Below are 17,947 nucleotides of genomic sequence, written 5' to 3'. Positions count from 1 at the left end.
AGGACCCGGATCTAGTTTCATCCATCCGGTTTGCAATATATTTAGGAATATAAAGACATCAAATGTACACAGAAGCTGCACATATTATCGTCCAAGCTAGGAATTATGACTCTACATGTAAAGAATCACCAGTCTACAACTGCAGACGATTATCTGTCCTATGTGCATGAAAATGAATTTATAAAACTGAGCATGGGAATGCTCGCCTAAGATAGATCATGAAAATAATATGATGATGATGTATTTTATTGTATCTTATACAGGTCACCTTCCAGTTCAAATACCTCAGATCCTCATGATAAAGCATTTCACCCGACATCAAAAGATTTATGACTTCATGCTTTAGGGGGCAACTGTTATAGACATATTTTGGCACTGCAACCCCAATCTTATATGTCGATAAACCAAGGGCTCTTTAACCCCTAAAAGTGTTGTTTCATACCATAAAAGATCATGGTCAACTGATTACATCATTCCCCAAAAAGTTCCACCTGAAAAACCACTCAGAACTGGCCAAAACTGGACCATACTGACTACTCCACTATCAAGGTGCGATGCATACTGACTGCTACACTAGCCAAGTGTGATACATACTGAAGAAGCCTTCTGCAGGGTGCAATGAGAAAGAATGGACAAATGTTAAAGACAGTTTGCTAAGTGGATGCTCATGGAATCTTCTAGAAACTTCTCCTATGACACTTGCCTCTCTGAATTCGCCCGGGGATGAGTAAGAGATCCAAGAAATATCCAAGTGGAACCAAAAACAACAAGTGGAATGACACTAATAAAAAACCCAATGATGACTCACACCCTTGTAGAAATCTATAAATGGATCCCTCATCTGAGAGATATGGAGGCTGAAATTTTGTAATTTGTGAGGAAGTGTTGATATTGAGAAAGAGCATTGTATTGTTAGGTGATTTTGTTTTTCATGAGGTCAAGAGGGCTTTGATGTTGGGAGAATGATGCTGGATCAGATAGCTGGGTTGTAATTCTCCCTTCTATTTTAATAAAGTTCTTTGAGTTTTCCTCCATACGATTATGTACTTGTGAATCTTGTTATTCATGAATGCCATTGTATGTTCAATGTATTTCTGATTCTGCATTGTTTATGATATAATAGATTGTCAGAAGCTTTGATGGTATTTTGTTACTTTGTTTCTACATGTGTTCTCTAAGCGGGACAAGTAGGAGAGGAGTTGCAAGCTCTATCAAGAGGGAGAGAAATCAAGCAAGGAGTCAAGCGAAAGATCCAGGTTGGTCCCTTTGCTTCTCTCTTATCTATCATACATAGAGGAAATCACAAATTGCTTTGATTGTTTGTTTCTAGGATAGCTGCCAATCCTAGTGGGGCTAGAAGATTGAAAAGACACTAGTTTTCCCAGAAAAAGGAAGGGTAAGCCATCCCATTCCAAATCATATTCGAGTTAGGAAAGCAAGAATAAGGACATGTCAAAGATTAAATGTTTTCATTATCACGAGATGGGAAATTATGCCACAAAGTGTCCACACAAGAAGGCCGGTAATAAGCCGTCAGGAGAAGCTGGAGGTGAAGCTATTGCTTCAAAATTCGAGTTGGATTTCACCCTCATTGCTTACATGGTGACATGAATGATGGGTAGTATGTGGTACGTGGATACTGGAACCTTATTCCATATGACTGGAAAAAAGGCGTAGTTTAGTGACTTGGAGGAGAAGGACCTCCAGATGCACATCGAGATGGGAGATGATGGGAGGTATAGTGCGACCAACATAGGTACTGTACTTCAAGGACTTGGAGAAGAAGGAAATTCAGATGCACATCAAGATAGGAGATGAAGGGAGGTATAGCGTGACCGACACTAGTACTGTTACCTTTCAGAGGGTGTCTGGTTCTCCTCTCACATTAAAATATGTCATGTATGCTCCGGGTTTGAAGAAGAATTTGGTTTCAGTTTCCATGTTAAAGGAACATGGATATGATGTGATATTTAGCAAGGGAAAGGATTTCCTTTGTCACATAGTCTTAGGACAAGTGAAGCGGATCGAGGTTCAAGTGAAGAACCTCTACAAATTGGATGTAGAAGACTACACTTCTTTGAGCACTAAAGTAGAGAAGGTGTAGAGCTGAGACATCAGTGAGTTGTGGCATAGAATATTGGGTCACTTGCACCATGAAGCTTTGAAGACTAAGCAACAAATTTCTATAGAACCTGCCAACGGTGCACTAGAGCAGAGAGACATATGGAAAGGGTGTACATTGGGGAAGTACACCAAAGCTTCCTCTCATGATAAAGACATTTGAGCACAAGAAATCCTTGATTGAGTTCACTCAAATATGTGTGCACTGTTCTTGAAAACATCCATGGCCAAGCACAAGTATTATGTAATATTTGTTGATGATTTTTCTTGTAAGTTTTGGATTTTATTCATGGAAAATAAATATCAAACATTCACTAAATTTTGTGAATTTAAAGAACTTGTCGAAAAATATATTGACAAGAAAGTTGAAGCTCTCAAAAGTGACAATGATGGAGAATATGTGTCGAATGAATTCAAGAACTTCTGTGCTTTAGAAGACATTCGACGTGAGTTAATAACACCTCATAACCCATAGTAGAATGGGGTGGTTGAAAGGAAGAACATAAGTATTTTGGGAGCGACACAGACAATGTTACATGATTAGGGCCTACTGTTGCACTTGCGGGATGAAGCATGAAACATAACTGTTTATTTGCAGAGCAGAAGCCCAAATCAAATTTTTAGGATGAGTGCATTAGAAGAAGCTTTTTTAGGTAATAACCAAATGTGGCACACTTCAAGATCTTCGGTTCATTAATCTACTATCTTGTTACCAAGGATGCATGGAAAAAGCTAGATCCAACAAATGAGTTGGGCATATTTGTGGGGTACACTGATGCACCTCACAAATATCGGGTGTACCTGCCATCCAACAGGATGACAGTGGTTCATAGATATGTGAAGTTCGATGAAGAGAATTCCATGAGATTTTCCCTTGAGAGTTAGCTTCAATTACATTCAGAAGAGGATATTTTAGCTCCAAAGGAGGAACCTCTGGATGATGTTGAGAAACCACATGTAGAGGAGTAGAGAGTGGAAGCACCCACTCATGTAGAAACTTCTAGAGATGGAAGGAAGTGTGCTAGATAGGTTGATAGATTGATGCATGATGATAGAGATAATGTGGGAGAACCCACATCATAGTGCAGGCAGAGGAGGTTAGCATATCGGTACATTGGCTACATGGATCTGATTAGTGAGAGTGTAGAGATTGAGCCATCCTCATTTGAGGAAGAAATACATAAACCAATATGGGTTGATGCCATGGTTGAGGAGTATGAATCCAGTATTAGAAACAGTGTTTGGGCAGTGGTCCCAAGGCCAAAAAACAAGTTAGTGGTGAGTTCCATATGGCTTTACAAGGTAAATAAAATAGGAAATGGGAGTGTGGAGAAGCATAAGGCCAAATTTGTGGTCGGAGGGTTCTCTCATATGGAGGGAATTGATTGCGATGAAACCTTTGCTCCAATAGTAAGGTACTCTTCAATCAGATCTATTCTAGCACTATCAATGCAAATGGATCCTACAATGATTTACTGTGACAATCAGAGTTGTATCAAACAATCTAAGAATCCATTTTTCATGATCGTTCTAAGCATATTAACATCCAATATCACCATCTACGAGATTGTGTGCAGAGGAGAATCATGTTGTTGGAATACATTCCTACAGAGGATCAAGATGCATATATTTTGGTAAAGGCATTGTCAAGATGAAAATTTGAGTTTCATAGAGGCAGGATCAGGATAGCAGATAATCCCTTTCTTGTCGAGAGGGAGTGTTGAAAAATGCAAAAAGAAAATCCTAATTTACTTTTGTCATTGAATTAAATTAGGAATCAAATTGTAATTATAATTCTCATAACAACTTGTAATAGTTAACTAAGTTAATTTGACTTAGTTTTCTTAGTTAATTCGAGTTGATAGTCCATCTCGAGTCATGTAGAGTGGTTCCTAAATTTTAGGGGCCCAGTTTGAGTTCTTTTGATTTGTAATTATTTAATTCAGTTTAACTGAGTTAAATTTAGTTAGACTAGTTCCAATTGATGGAGGAATTAGTGGGAGATCTAGTAGTCGGGTGTAACTTGTAGTAGTGGGGTGTAACCAACACTACTCAAATAGTAAACTCGAGATTCACTCATAATTAACTCATGCACGTCAGATCATAGAAATACCCAGTTGAGATCGGAGTTCAGGGATTGTGTACTATCAATTGTATAATCATCCGAATTGTACAGGTGGTGCATGTAATCAGAGGAAGTCCTATGATGCATTGCATAGTTATGAATGAGGAATTTCCAAATTAAATATGGGCTAATTCCCTAGGAAATTGTGCAAGGAAATAGGAGCATGGCATGAAGCAGATTTGGCTAAGTATTGGCTAGAGCTTGTTTGTGAAGTAGTGAGATAGGTTGAGATAGTGCAAAGATTTCTCGGGCTTGAGAAAAGTATTGTAATATTCTCACGTTTTTTTATTAATGAAATATACACATAACATGTGTTTTTAGATGTGGCTTTCCCCATAAAATTATTGTGTTATGTGTGATTGAATTCTTTCTCTTTTATGCTTCATTATTTCATCGATCAATTATTGTTTCCGTTGATAAGTAGAGTAGATTCAAGTCAATTGTTTTAGTATATTACAATCTGTAGTTTGAATCTACAAGGAATTATATAGTTAGAAGTAGTGGCCATGGTCTATCTTTTGCTGACAAGAAAGACCTTCATATTTTTGTGCAAGTTATTCAATTTCTTATCTTTTCTATTCCACATTGCTTTATGTCAGTTTTAATCAATCATATCTTTGTGTCTGCAGGTTGGGAACAACTATGGTGGCTTCACTGTAAATTTATTTACACTTGACCTTGACCTTCTAGATGTTTAGGTTAGGAGTAGGACTAGTTGCATTCTAGTTTTCCCTCTCTTGCACTCATTATGCATTTGTTCTCCTTCGTTTTTTGTGTGTTGTATCACTTTTGTCTTGCATCATGTTTTGGTTTAAGCTTCCTTTTTTCTTGTTTTAATTTTTCTTTCTTGTTGTGTCATGTTTTATATTTTATGTTATGTTAATACGACATTGCATGAATGGTGTCCCTTTTGGGCTTGAAAGACAATGTGGCCAAATAGAAAAGGTCTTTGTGACATTGCAACATTTAGCTGACCTTGAGTCCTTTTTCTCCATTTTGGTTACACCTTTTGGTCGATGATTTCTTGATGGAAAATATGATCCTTGTGTAAGGAAATCTTTGTATCAAACCATGATATCCGTGTCTATTCTGGAAACCTTACACCTTCACTCAATTCTTTATGTTTCAATGTTTTTACGCTTATTCAATCTAGTAGAAAAGGAAAAGGGGAAAAATATAAATGAGAAAACTTAAATTAGAGGTCTTTATATGCTTCTATGAAGGAAAAAACTCTCCTTCTCTCAATAAGATGGGATCCCTCTTTTCCCATGAAATGAATAAGTTCCTATGTACAGTCCTATATAAATATATAAATGAAGGTGAAAGAAGAGAAAGGACTCTTGTGTAGAGAGGTGAAGCAAGAAACTTTTCCGAGGTAGTTTCCAGGTTTGATGGTAGCAGAGCAATGTTTATTTCCCATAGTGACTCCGTTGGGGTACTGTCCAACCCTGCTGGCAGTAGAGAAAAACTAGAGATGAAAAACTAAACTCTGAAAATATAAAGCACGTGAATTATACTACCCTCACCCGATTTGAAACATTGTGATATTGTTGATCTTATGTTTGTGCTCAACCAAGAAAGGAAAAAGGGGACTATGTTTATTCACGGGGTTAGTGAGGAAGCCAGGGTAATTCGAAATATGAATCAATACTTCCTAAAGAACTAGACTTTGCCCAAAGAGTTTACTAAGGAAGAGAAGTTGGGTTTTACCAATGCGTTTCCATGTTTTGTCGCTACTACAACACCCTCAAAAATTATGTCAATACTTGAATATTGGAGCCTATTATGGATCTTGCGATCGGTTTCTCCATAATCACTTCTTGGTCGGTTAATGCTTTGTTAAGTCTTTGAGCTTGCCTTTGGATTGTAAGTGTCAAAGTCACCTGCTCACACACACTTGGTCCATAGTGCATTCATGAAAGAATTTATTCACATAATCTTGAATAGGAGTGGCACAATCCATCAAGCTAGTACTTGTGAAATGTTCAATACATGTCGATAGTCAATGCACACAGACAGTGAAATTTTCTCACTTCTAGCTGCGTTTGTACTTCTATGGCGGTGAGTTTTGCAAACTGTCGCTTTTGCGCACACTTTCTTCCATGAGTGTCATTTTCATGGTGTTGTCTGTCATGTTTTCTTTCCTTGACTTTAATTACTATCAGTTTCATGTTATCTTAGCTCTGGCATGTGTTTCTTTCACTGTCATTCGCATATCACAAGTGTCATTCACACTTTTCTTGTCGTATTGCAAGTGTTGTCTTTTTGTGTGGGAATTACCGCTTATCACGTAAAGTGGAGTTTTGGCTTGTCTCAAGGGGAAATATTTGTGATAATGATTTTTTCCTATCATAAAGACATGTTTCACACTCATTTACAAAGTTTCAAGCATTTTTGCACAAGTGTTGCCACTTTCATCGCAAAGTTGTTGCATTGAGGAAGGTATGTTGTTTATATGTTTTGAGTGTTCCTTGTCATGTATTCAAGTGATATAAGTGTGTGGTTATGCTTAGAGTCTTTCTTTTTCTCATCCTCATCTCACTGATCCAACACTTAGTCCAACTGGGAAACTCCTAGACTGGGCCACTCAGCCTCAATATGCCTAGGTTGAATGGCGCACTACGTAGTCTCATCCCTATAGTAGCATCATTATCCCTTCGTACTATGTAATGCGAAATATCTACCTTCTAGGACAACATACTGTGTAATCACAATGCTCAAGTGTAGCTTTTGACCTCCAAAAATGCACAATTTCTCTCTCCTACCTAGTTAGTACTACACATTGCGCAGCCTCAAGGCTCATGCCTTAGCCCTGAGCTCTTGAACTATGAAATTGCACAATAACCTGGCCTCCATGCCTCCCATAACTACACAGTGGGAAATATTAATGCTCAAGCCTCTATCCTGAGTCCTTAAGTCCCTTAATTGTGTAGTCCCTCTGCTTAAGCCTATAGAATTGTGCATTGCACAATCTCAAGGATCAAGCCTCCTGATTGAGTTCATGAGTCCCTCAACTAAATAATACCTTAGCCTATGTCCTTCCATAATTGCATAGTGGGAATATTCAAGCCTCAAGCCCCAACCTTGAGCTCTTAAGCCCCCAACTGCACAATCTCTTGAGCTTGGTCATCCTTAGTCCCTTGAACTTGAACTTGGCCTTAGTCCCAGACCTTAGCCTTTGGAACTACACAATCCCTCAAGAAATCACTTAACCAGTCACCAGTTCCAACCCTAATAGGTGAGTTCATGAAATATGTTAGGTTAGGAGTTTTCAAACTGATGTCAATTCGTTATGAATGCTTTTCAGTTGCAAGTACTCTATCTTATCATGACAAGATGATGATGGAGGAAAATTATAAGGGTACCATGTTAGAAGACACATATGGAGTTGAATGGATAAGATGATCAATGGGAGAGAAGTCAAAGGAACACCAGAAGATCAAAGGTCAAGACGACGTGAAGACTCCATTTTCTTGCACAACCCTTTGTAGGGTGGATATGAAGAACAAAGCATATCTCTTATGAAGATGAAGAATTGGACATATCTTATTGAAGACAAAGTAACAACAAAGAGTGGCTTGACATTTCCATGTCATCATGCAATCCATGTCATCAATGTCATGTCATGTCACATGTCATCATGTGCCACATCATTTATGGATTATGTAAATTCTATATTAAAAAATGTAATGTGAAGTGGAAGTCCAATTTTCATCCATGTAATGTGAAAAGTCATGTGGGATTCGAAAGGCCATAGAGAAGTGAAACAATTATGAGGGTAGTCCAAAAGTCACATGGAAGGTGAATGATCACCCAATTTTTTTATATATACAACCTCATCGTACATGCAAATAATCTTTTACCTTGTTTCCTCCTACCAGGAATTGGAGAGGAATATAGGCTTTTTGGAGGAGAAAGTGACTACTCTAATGCTCCACTATTGGGGCTAGTGGTGTTTGTTGTCTTGATGTATCTTGGAAATTTTATTTAATTCAGAAGCTCATTGAGTCAACACACTTTCATGCATATATCGTGAAAATTGTAAGACTGTTCTTTGAATGTTTGTGATGTATGTTGTTTCTCTTCTGTACTAAGGAAATTGAACTCCCTTGTAAACTATTTTGCTAGTTGATCAATGATTCATTCTTATGTATGTGCTCATGTGCATTTTCTAGATTAGTACTATTACTTATCTTTAAAGGGCCCACTTTTATCTCCCACTTTTCTCTCCCCATAGTGTAGAAATGTACCATCGATGGTCGGTGAAGACTATAGGTTCTATCAGCAACCTGGTTCACTTGAAAACTCCTTTAGTTTTATGGTAGTGATACCTTCCACCTTTAATGTTGTAGTTAATCACATCAACATATTATATGCTGGCGCCCAATTTTATGCAATACAACTATTCCACCTTTATGACTTGGTACTTTTATGAGGATCAATTATTTATCATCATTGATCATAATATCTTCTAGCATCATTGGTCAGACCTTCTCCTATATGTTATATTAAGACATAGCTCCATTATGTTCCTTTGTGGCTATGATCTAATGATCCACTATGTATTCTTCAACTCTTTTTGTACACTTATGTATACATTTTGGATTTGCTTTATACTTGATCAATGGATATGATTTACTATTTCTAAGCATGGGTATGCCTGCCTCAGACATGAGTTTTCTTTCTGACTCCTTCCATAGGTATTCAATGGGTTGGAATTTGGTGATCTCATCCCAGGTTCTTAGATGACTCCTCTTTCTATAATTAATATATTTTGACCATCATGTACCCCTTCTGACCTCATATATTATGGGGCATCTATTATAACATCATTCAACACTTCTATAGATCTGATGCTCTTTTATGGCCTTGGGCATCCCTTTTCCCATGAAGACTTGATATTATAGCTAAAAATAATATTTAAAATTCCATACGTGACTATTCCCACACTAAATTGCATACATACATGGGTCCTATAACGTTACAACCACGCATACCTTTAAAAATATGAAAAAATAAAATAATATCCTATTTTGCATTCGGGGTTTACGAGTTTTACCAAAATCCCACCCAATGTCAAGATGAGATTGGAAGTGTCGGTGTTATAGTTGTTGAAGATGATTTGGTGAGCCTAACACTTCTAGGAGTTCCCAAGAGATGGCACAATGACCAGGACTCAGTTAGTTGTATGGAGAAGCTACACAGTGGGAGAAGTTGTGGTCCAACTTGTTGCAAGAAGAGATTCAACGGAACACCAGAAATGGATCCTCATCCAAGTATGATAATGAGGAGAACTGTGCCTTATCCGAAAAGTTTAAGAAAGGGAAGGGGAAGTCATCTCATTCCAAATTAGATTCCAGTCAGGGTGGCAAGAAGAAGGACATGTCAAAGATTAATAGTTTTCACTGCCATGAGTTGGGACATTATGCCACAAATTCTCCGCACAAGAAGGTCAATAATAAGCCCTCAGGAGGAGCTAGAGGTGAAGCTCTTGCTTCACAATTTGAGTTGGATTTCACCCTCATTGCTTACATGGTGACATTAGTGATGGGTAGTGTGTGGTACCTGGATAGTGGAACCTCATTCCATATGACCAGAAACAAAGCGTACTTCAGTGACTTGGAGGAGAAGGACCTCCATATGCATATCGAGATTGGAGATGGTGGGAGGTATAGAGCGGCCAACATTAGTACTATACTTCAGTGACTCGAATGAGGAGGACCTCCAGATACACATCGAGATGGGAGATGGTGGGAGGTATAGCGCGACCGACATAAGTATTGTTACCTTTCAGAGGGTGGTTGGTTCTCCTCTCACAATAAAATATGTCATGTATGTTATGGGTTTGAATTAGAATATCGTGCCTCTAATTGAAAATTCATATTTCCAAATATTTTAAGGTTTTCAAGAGGATTGTCATGAATTTTATGATCCAAGCACTGAATGGCCAGAGAAAACTTACCTGGCAAGCTCTGTCACAAATAAAAACTTTAGATATTTCCTCCTGCTTGCTAAGGAGTCTAATGTAGAAGAAGATACATTCACAAGAAGTTTCCAAGGTTTGTTGAATGATGAATTTCATCGAAAAGGTAATAATGTGAATTGGTTAGTGTTGAAAAATGCAACAAGAAAATCATAATTTAGTTTTTTCCTTGAATTAAATTAGGAATTAAATTGTGATTCTAATTTTCATAGCAATTTGTAATAGTTAACTAATTTAATTTGACTTGGCTCAGATAATTCAAGTTTGGAGTCTATCTAGAGTCATGTAGAGTTGTTTCTAAATTTTAGGGGCGTAGTTTGAGTTCTTTTGAGTTGTAATTATTTAGTTCAGTTTAAATGAGCTAAATTCAATTAAACTAGTTCCAATTAATGGAGGAATTAGTGGGAGATCTAGTAGTGGGCTGTAACTAACACTGGTCAACTAGTAAAATGAATATCCACTCATAATTAGCTCATGCATGTTGGATCAGAGAAAGACCCAGTTGAGATTGGAGTTTAGGGACATTTTACTATCAATTGTATAATCATCTGAATTGTACAGGTGGTGGATGGAATTAGAGGAAGGCCTATGATGGATTGCACAGTTATGGATGAGGAATTTCCCAATTAAATGTGGGCTAATTCCCTAGGAAAATTGTTATAGACATTTTTGTGCCTTACATCATGAAGCATGAAATGTCGATAATCTAAGGGATCCAAAGTCCCTAAACATGTTGTTCCTACCCCTAGAGGAACAAGGTCAGCAAACCGCAGCACTAAAAATCAGTTCTCCACCTGAAAACACTCAAAAACAAGCTAATTCTGGATCATGTCAACTGCTCCACTGAGCATCTGCACTGAATGTCAACTGCTCCACTCTGTACCTGCGCTGAATGTCAAATCTAATGAAGGCTACCTGCGCTGGGCGAGATTGGCCAAGTGGCACAGTCATTCTGCAAGGTGTCAAATGCCCAGGAAGCTTCCAAAATGACACTTGGATCAGGGAATTCGCCTTGTGATGAGTAAGAGGATCTAGATCTCCAAGTGGAAGCAAGAAACTCCAAGTGGACTCAAGAACTGAAGAATAACTGAAGTGGGAGAGGACACTAGTGAGCTTCATGCCAAGCTCAAGCTGACTCATCCTTTCTCCAAATCTCCTATATATAGAGCTCTCTCATGAGGTCTATGGAGGTTGGAATCTTGTGAATGTAAGGAAGTGCTGTTGGTTTGAGCATAGAACTATTGGGTGATTGCTTTGAGGGAGGTGAAGAGGAGATTTCTTTCTGCTGGGAGGTGTTGCTGGATTGGGCCTGTTATGGTTGTAACACTCTCAGAACTTTACTTCTTCCATTAATAAAGCATTTGAGGTTCTTCTATATGCATGTGTCTCTGTGGCGTATTGATGCTTGTATATTTGATTTATTCTAATCCTTGAGTCAATTATGGATGTATGCTTCTTGTAGTTTCCCTTTCTTGTGCTTTTACAGGATCTTTGTGTAGCTGGGCCAGTGAAAGAGCAAGGAGCTGGGAGCAAGCAGCAAGGAGAGAAGATTGGATCAAACACTAGCGGAAGATAACGGTTAGTGGATCTCTTTCTCCCCTCTCTTACATCTCATAAAGAAGTAATCTTGAATAGCTTTGCATTCGGTTGTTGCTGAGGTACTATCACCCTTAGAGTGGGATAGGGTCATTCCGTATTGGATACTTTTCCCAACAACAAATTGGCGACTCCGCTGGGGATCGTATCTTGTTGGTTGTTTGTGTTTTTGCTATTCATTTCATAAACAAAGGGAGTACCGAATCGAACTGCATTTGGATCTTTCAAATGCAAAGTAGAGGGTATCTACTCTAGCTCAGTTTCTGGGCAAGTTTATGATTTGAAGAGCTGATCCACAAGGACTCTAATAAGCTCTTAATGATAGCTTTTCATCCTCCTTGTCATCCCTTAGTGTGTCCTTGACTGATAGCTTCTGATTTGGCCAAAAACTGTGAATTTTTGAGCAATCTGTGACCCGGAAACCAAGAGAAACGAAAGTTTCATTCTTCAGTGCAGGCTGTGTGAAGGCTGTCTGCATTTCAGCGCAGTTCCCGAAGGGGCTACCTGCGCTGAAGGTCAAACTGCCTGTGTACCACCTGCGCTGGACCAGTCTTGCCTTGTGCTACTGGGGTTTCCTGCTGTTTCTTGCCCTGTTTTCACTCTTGTTTTTGCTGCCTGTTACCAGTCAATGTGCCTATCTGAAACCAACTTTCCTTGCCACTATTCCGCCTCGGTTGTATAAAGAAACTGTGTTTGTTCTTTGTGTATTTCTTGTATCATTTACAGTTTCCCATAACGAAAGTGAACTAGTCTTGCTGTGACCTCTTAGATCTAGACCTGTGATAAAGTGTCGTTTTGATCTTAAGAGTTAGTTTGTTTGCTGTTCATAGATGATTGAGCTTTTGCTTTCGTCATATGGTTTGAATTTATATATTTCTAGTGTCGAAACAAGTAAATCTCAAGGTGTCTTTTGATTTTGGACAAGCTTGTTTGCTTTCACTTGAAATTGAATTCAAAATTATACAACAGCTTTCTTTTTGCATTACGCCAACATTAAGAAAGAGAAAAGAAATACTTGCATTGTGCATGTACATTATGACAGTTTGCATGTTGATTTAGGAAAAAGTGCATTAGTGTGTGCTCTATGATCTGTGTGAAAAGATGTTGTCTTTCTTTTCCCTCAGTAGTTAAGATTTTCAAAGTTGAAAGATTGAAAAGCTTGCTTATCATCTTAGACTGCATTTAGGAGTGTTATCATACATCTCGTGGTGATCCATAAAGGCAAACTGCTAAACAAGATCAACCTTAAAATAAATTGAATTTACATAACAACGCATTGAAACATAACACAAACACATAGAGGTCTAAGCTAGAGACGTGTTCCGGCGTCGTTAAACGTGATATCTTAGCGTTGAGTGGTTGGGTGATTCCTCCACGGTGAAGCGATAAGTATCAATGCGGACTTGTGCTCCCACGTACCGTCGCGTATATATTGGGAGACCCCTATAGGAACAAAGCCTTTATCCAATAGGAAACCGTGTCGGCCGCCCTACTGATCGCAATGCAGTGAACACAGCATTCACGAAGATCGACCACTCGTACCGTAAAACGTATTCTGTGGTTTTGCGAAAAGTTTGGCACACCCTCTGCCTAGAACTCCAGAGCAGTTTCTTTTGGCCTTTTTCAAACTCTATAACTGAAAAAGTCCATCCGAGCATTTGTCACTTCGGGTTCGTTAAAACATCGAAGGAGACTAGAGTCATCTTTAGCTTTTTCTCGACTCTTAAAAAGTGAAAAAGCAAGTTGTGTCTAAAGCGTCGTTATAAAATTTATTTTAAACGGAACATAATCACCTCCTATTCCTGCGTTGATCTGTAGGTTGAGAACATGGAATGCCCCAACCAAGGAATTCCACATGATGGAAATCCTAGTCCATTCTCCTCTTGGGGAGAAGTTGGTGCGCCCCACATGGCCACATTGTCGCTTCCAGGACTGACAATTGGCCTGCCTATTTGGCTATTCTCAACTAATGTAGTTCAGACCACCATGGTTCCTGAACAGTCGAGTCAACAGTTAGATGAGTCTAGAGCTGTCCACTAGCCTTCAACTTCCTATAACTCTTCCTCCAATCCTTCGTCTTCGCAAGGTAGAGCCGGCAAAAGCCAAGCTCCCATGGAGAAGAAGAAGAAGGAGAAGAAGAAGAAGGAGCCTAAGGCGACTGGGGGCAAACAAAAGACATCTAACAAAAATCCACACACAGCACAGACCGAGCCTAAATCGCCATGTGTCATATGTAGAGGAGACCACTTCCACAGAGATTGTCCCTGTATTCCCCGGATACTAAGGGACTGGTCCCCTCGGTTGCACAATTCGGGAGCATCAACCTCTGATAGCCATGTTGAATGCTTACAGTCAACCAGCGAAAGTGAAGGTTCAAGACAAAGAGGGGGAATAAGATCCCCCTGCAAACTGTGTAAAGGCGATCACGCCATCCACCGTTGTCCCTTCTTAGACGAAGCGAAGAGAGTTTTGGAAGATCGTCCGGTTTCACCGTTGAGACTTCCTCCTAGATACAAAAAACTCGTGCCAAGTCCTTCGTTGGTTGAAAATACAGCTGGCCCGCTCAAGTGGTCAGCTGAAGCGTCGGTCATTGAAAATGAACCTACTGAATCCAGACCAGACGAAAGTCTAAAGGTCGATACAGCAGTTGACCCGGTTCTTCCTTCAGAGGTTTCATCCTCAAATGACACCGTCACTGAAGATTCATCTTCAAATGACACCCTCACTGAAGAGAATAAGGATGACACCATCCAGATTCTTTTCATCAACACCGACTCTGATGAGCATCAGGGCAATGCGCCCATTCCTTTATCGCAGGAAGGAACATCGTCAAGGTCATATCCGGCCGTGTATTCGGTCCCACCACCAAGCAACCTGGTTGTATCCTTTGATTGGAACCAACTAGGCAGACCCCGGTTACCAGCCAGTATACCATTCAGAATCATAGTCCAAATTTACAGGATGGTAATGGCCGGAACTATCATTGATGAAGGGGCATCTGTGAGTATCCTTTCCTCTATTGCTTGGAAAGCACTGGGTTCCCCAGAGCTTTTGCCTGAGATAAGAAATCTCTCGGGTTTTGATAAAGGAACCAGTCGACCATTAGGGATCCTCCCCAATGTGCCTGTTACATTGAAAGGGAAGACCGTTCAGATGAATGTGATGGTTGTTCAAGGACCCTTGGATTATAACCTACTCCTTGGACGAGACTATATATATTGCATGGGAGCTATAGTCTCCTCACTCTTTAGAGTAATGTGTTTTCCACACGAAGGAAGAATGGTCAAGCTCGTAGACCAACTTTCATTTCCGGGATCACGCATCGCAAATAGTCACATACCAACCCTCAATGGTCTATTCACCCAAGAAATGTCTCCACCCCCAGTCCTCCTTCCCGATGAGTGCGAGTGATTCGGAAAGATGGGACTGGAACCCAGGGGGCATGCATCCTGGTCTGCTTCGGGCAGAGGAAACCTTGGGTATAAGGTAGAATTTCCGCGAAGGAATATGACTAGTCCGTACCCCGTCCGTGGAAGGAAGAGGGGTTGTTCTAGAATAGGATTCTTTTGTCAAGGTTACTTTTTTGACAAAGAGTCATTCACCCTTGTCTATTTCGGTAGACATTGCCGAAGAAAGAGATTGATTTGCGGCAGCAAATAGAACCATCTTTGGGTAACCAGAAAGAGGCAAGCCTCACCCTTTAAAACAAATGTTTTATCGGATAAGTAGGGGCAGCCTTGAAATTATACCTTACACCTGGGGGCATGCAACCTTTTGGAGTGCAAGCAAGGGACGACTATTTATTTTTTAAATTTTTAGGTCCTCCCTTTAAACCTGTAGGTCTAACCCTTTAAACTCGTAGGATTAGCCGTTTCCAAACTTGCATAAAGAAAGGATATGAGGAGCACAACTTCGTGAGATAAAGCTCCGTAAAAAATAGCTATCTCACAGGAGACATTTCTTATCTTATGACTGGTATATCGAGCAGTTTTACCGCGGAATTTATGCTCGTTAAAAAATAGAAAAGCGAGATCCGAGCAGTTTTAGCGTCATAGTTCATGCTCGTTAAAAAATAAACATAAGCTTTTGAGCAAGTTTAAGCTCGTTAAAAAATGAACTTCCCGGTAAATAACCATTAAGAATGTACCCTGATCAACCGTAAAAAGACCTTGGTCGTGTTTTGCTGTAGCCATCACCTCCACCGTTCATTTGGCCGATCGTTTACCTCCATATGATTGTTTACCCATTTTGAGGAACAGCTGCGAAGAGTGATTTCACTTAGCCATCCTTGTGACACTGCCGTGATTGGAAAATTCCAACCTGTACCTGGAATCTGCTGCTATCCCTGTTTATCACTCGTTCCTCAAAAGACGAGTCTTCTTTGAGCTCTTTTCATCTGACTCGTAAAATATGAAAAGTTTGCCGAGTTTTGGCCTTCCAGCTCGTTAAATTGACCGGAAGAGCTATCCCTCCTCTAGATTTTAATCTTTTTGGACCTGAGGGATTATTGCACAAAAAGGTCGAGCGCTTGTTTTATTCGGCTCGTTAAAGTTATCGAAAACTCATCCCTTCTGTATTGTTTTATACTTTTTCGGACTTAAGGGATTAGATGATGATAAAGGAATTTTGGAGTTAACTTTCTGTACCTTTTCAGACTCTCTAAAAATGAAAAGGACCGAGTTTTCCTTGTCGTTAGACTCGTTAAAATGATTAAATAGCGACAAACTTGTCTTTAGACGAGAACGAGTTTCCCTATCGCTAGGCTCATTAAAACATAGCGATGGGCTTGCCCGAAGGGCAGGTTATAGAACAAGCATATGTTATCCTCCTCAAGCTTGACAAAAATAAAGAGGTACTGGTCAGAAATGACTGGGGAAAAATTGGGAGAACCTCAAAGCTTTAATGGTAGCAAGTCGCTCTTGAACATGACACTTTGTCCTCCGTATCACATCGGGTTGGGTTGTTTCATTCACCGGTCTCATCACCATGGTCCTCGCCAAACCATCCGCATTTGGGGTAATGCTACCGATCCATCACATCAGTGTCGTTATATGTTCAAGAGATGTTGTTCAGAAAGAGTCAACCGTGTCCCATCCACTGCCATACATTATCCTTCATCCACCCATGATCGCCACCCTGAATCATATTTCACAGATTGTTTTCACCTCCACTAAAATCATTAGCTCCGTTCCGCGTCACTGATGTGGGATTCATTAAGGCCCTCCTTTGACGGATCGCTTCTTGTCGACTTTAGCTCATTATCCAAGAAGTTGATCTAGGAACAACCCCCTCAGTACTTTGAAGCTTGCATGCCTCAATGGCAAGTTTCTCACTTCCGGCGACAGGTATACATCAATGACCTTCGACCAGAAGATTTTGCGTGGTGTTCGACGCCAAGTCCTTTATTCACACCACATGAATTGTACTGCAGTACCTTGAGGGTCATTGTCATTATTGGTGATTCCTCTCGCGCTTGTTAACGGTTTACATTATTGACCGGTAATCAAGCGATGTCTTTCCATGTTCGACTTCAGCACAATTCTCACATGGATCGACTTGTACTTAGAGTGAAGATCGAACGAGTTTGAAGACCCCGGATCTAGTTTCATCCATCCGGGCTGCGATATATATTCAGGAAATATAAAGACATTTGATATGTACATCATTGCAGCAGATGATCATCCTACTCAAAGGATGATAATTTCAGCAGAGAATTATCAGTCTACCATCAGACGATCGTCTGTTCTATGTACCAAAATGAATTTATAAAGCTGAGCATGGGAATGCCCGCCTCAGCTAGATCATGAAAGCAGAATGAAAAATAATGTATTGTATTGTATTTTATTACAGGGCACCTCTCAGCGATTGAATCAACTTCGGATCCTCCTGATAAAGCATTTCACCCGATAAACGACCTCATACTTTAGGGGGAAACTGTTATAGACATTTTTGTGCCTTACAACATGAAGCATGAAATGTCGATAATCTAAGGGATCCAAAGTCCCTAAACATGTTGTTCCTACCCCTAGAGGAACAAGGTCAGCAAACCGCAGCACTAAAAATCAGTTCTCCACCTGAAAACACTCAAAAACAAGCTAATTCTGGATCATGTCAACTGCTCC

Source organism: Pinus tabuliformis, chromosome Q (genome assembly GCF_031772625.1).
Source record: "Pinus tabuliformis cultivar Carrire ecotype Pingquan chromosome Q, CPIR1, whole genome shotgun sequence".
Lineage (NCBI taxonomy): Eukaryota > Viridiplantae > Streptophyta > Pinopsida > Pinales > Pinaceae > Pinus > Pinus tabuliformis.
Note: the sequence above shows the minus strand (reverse complement) of the source record.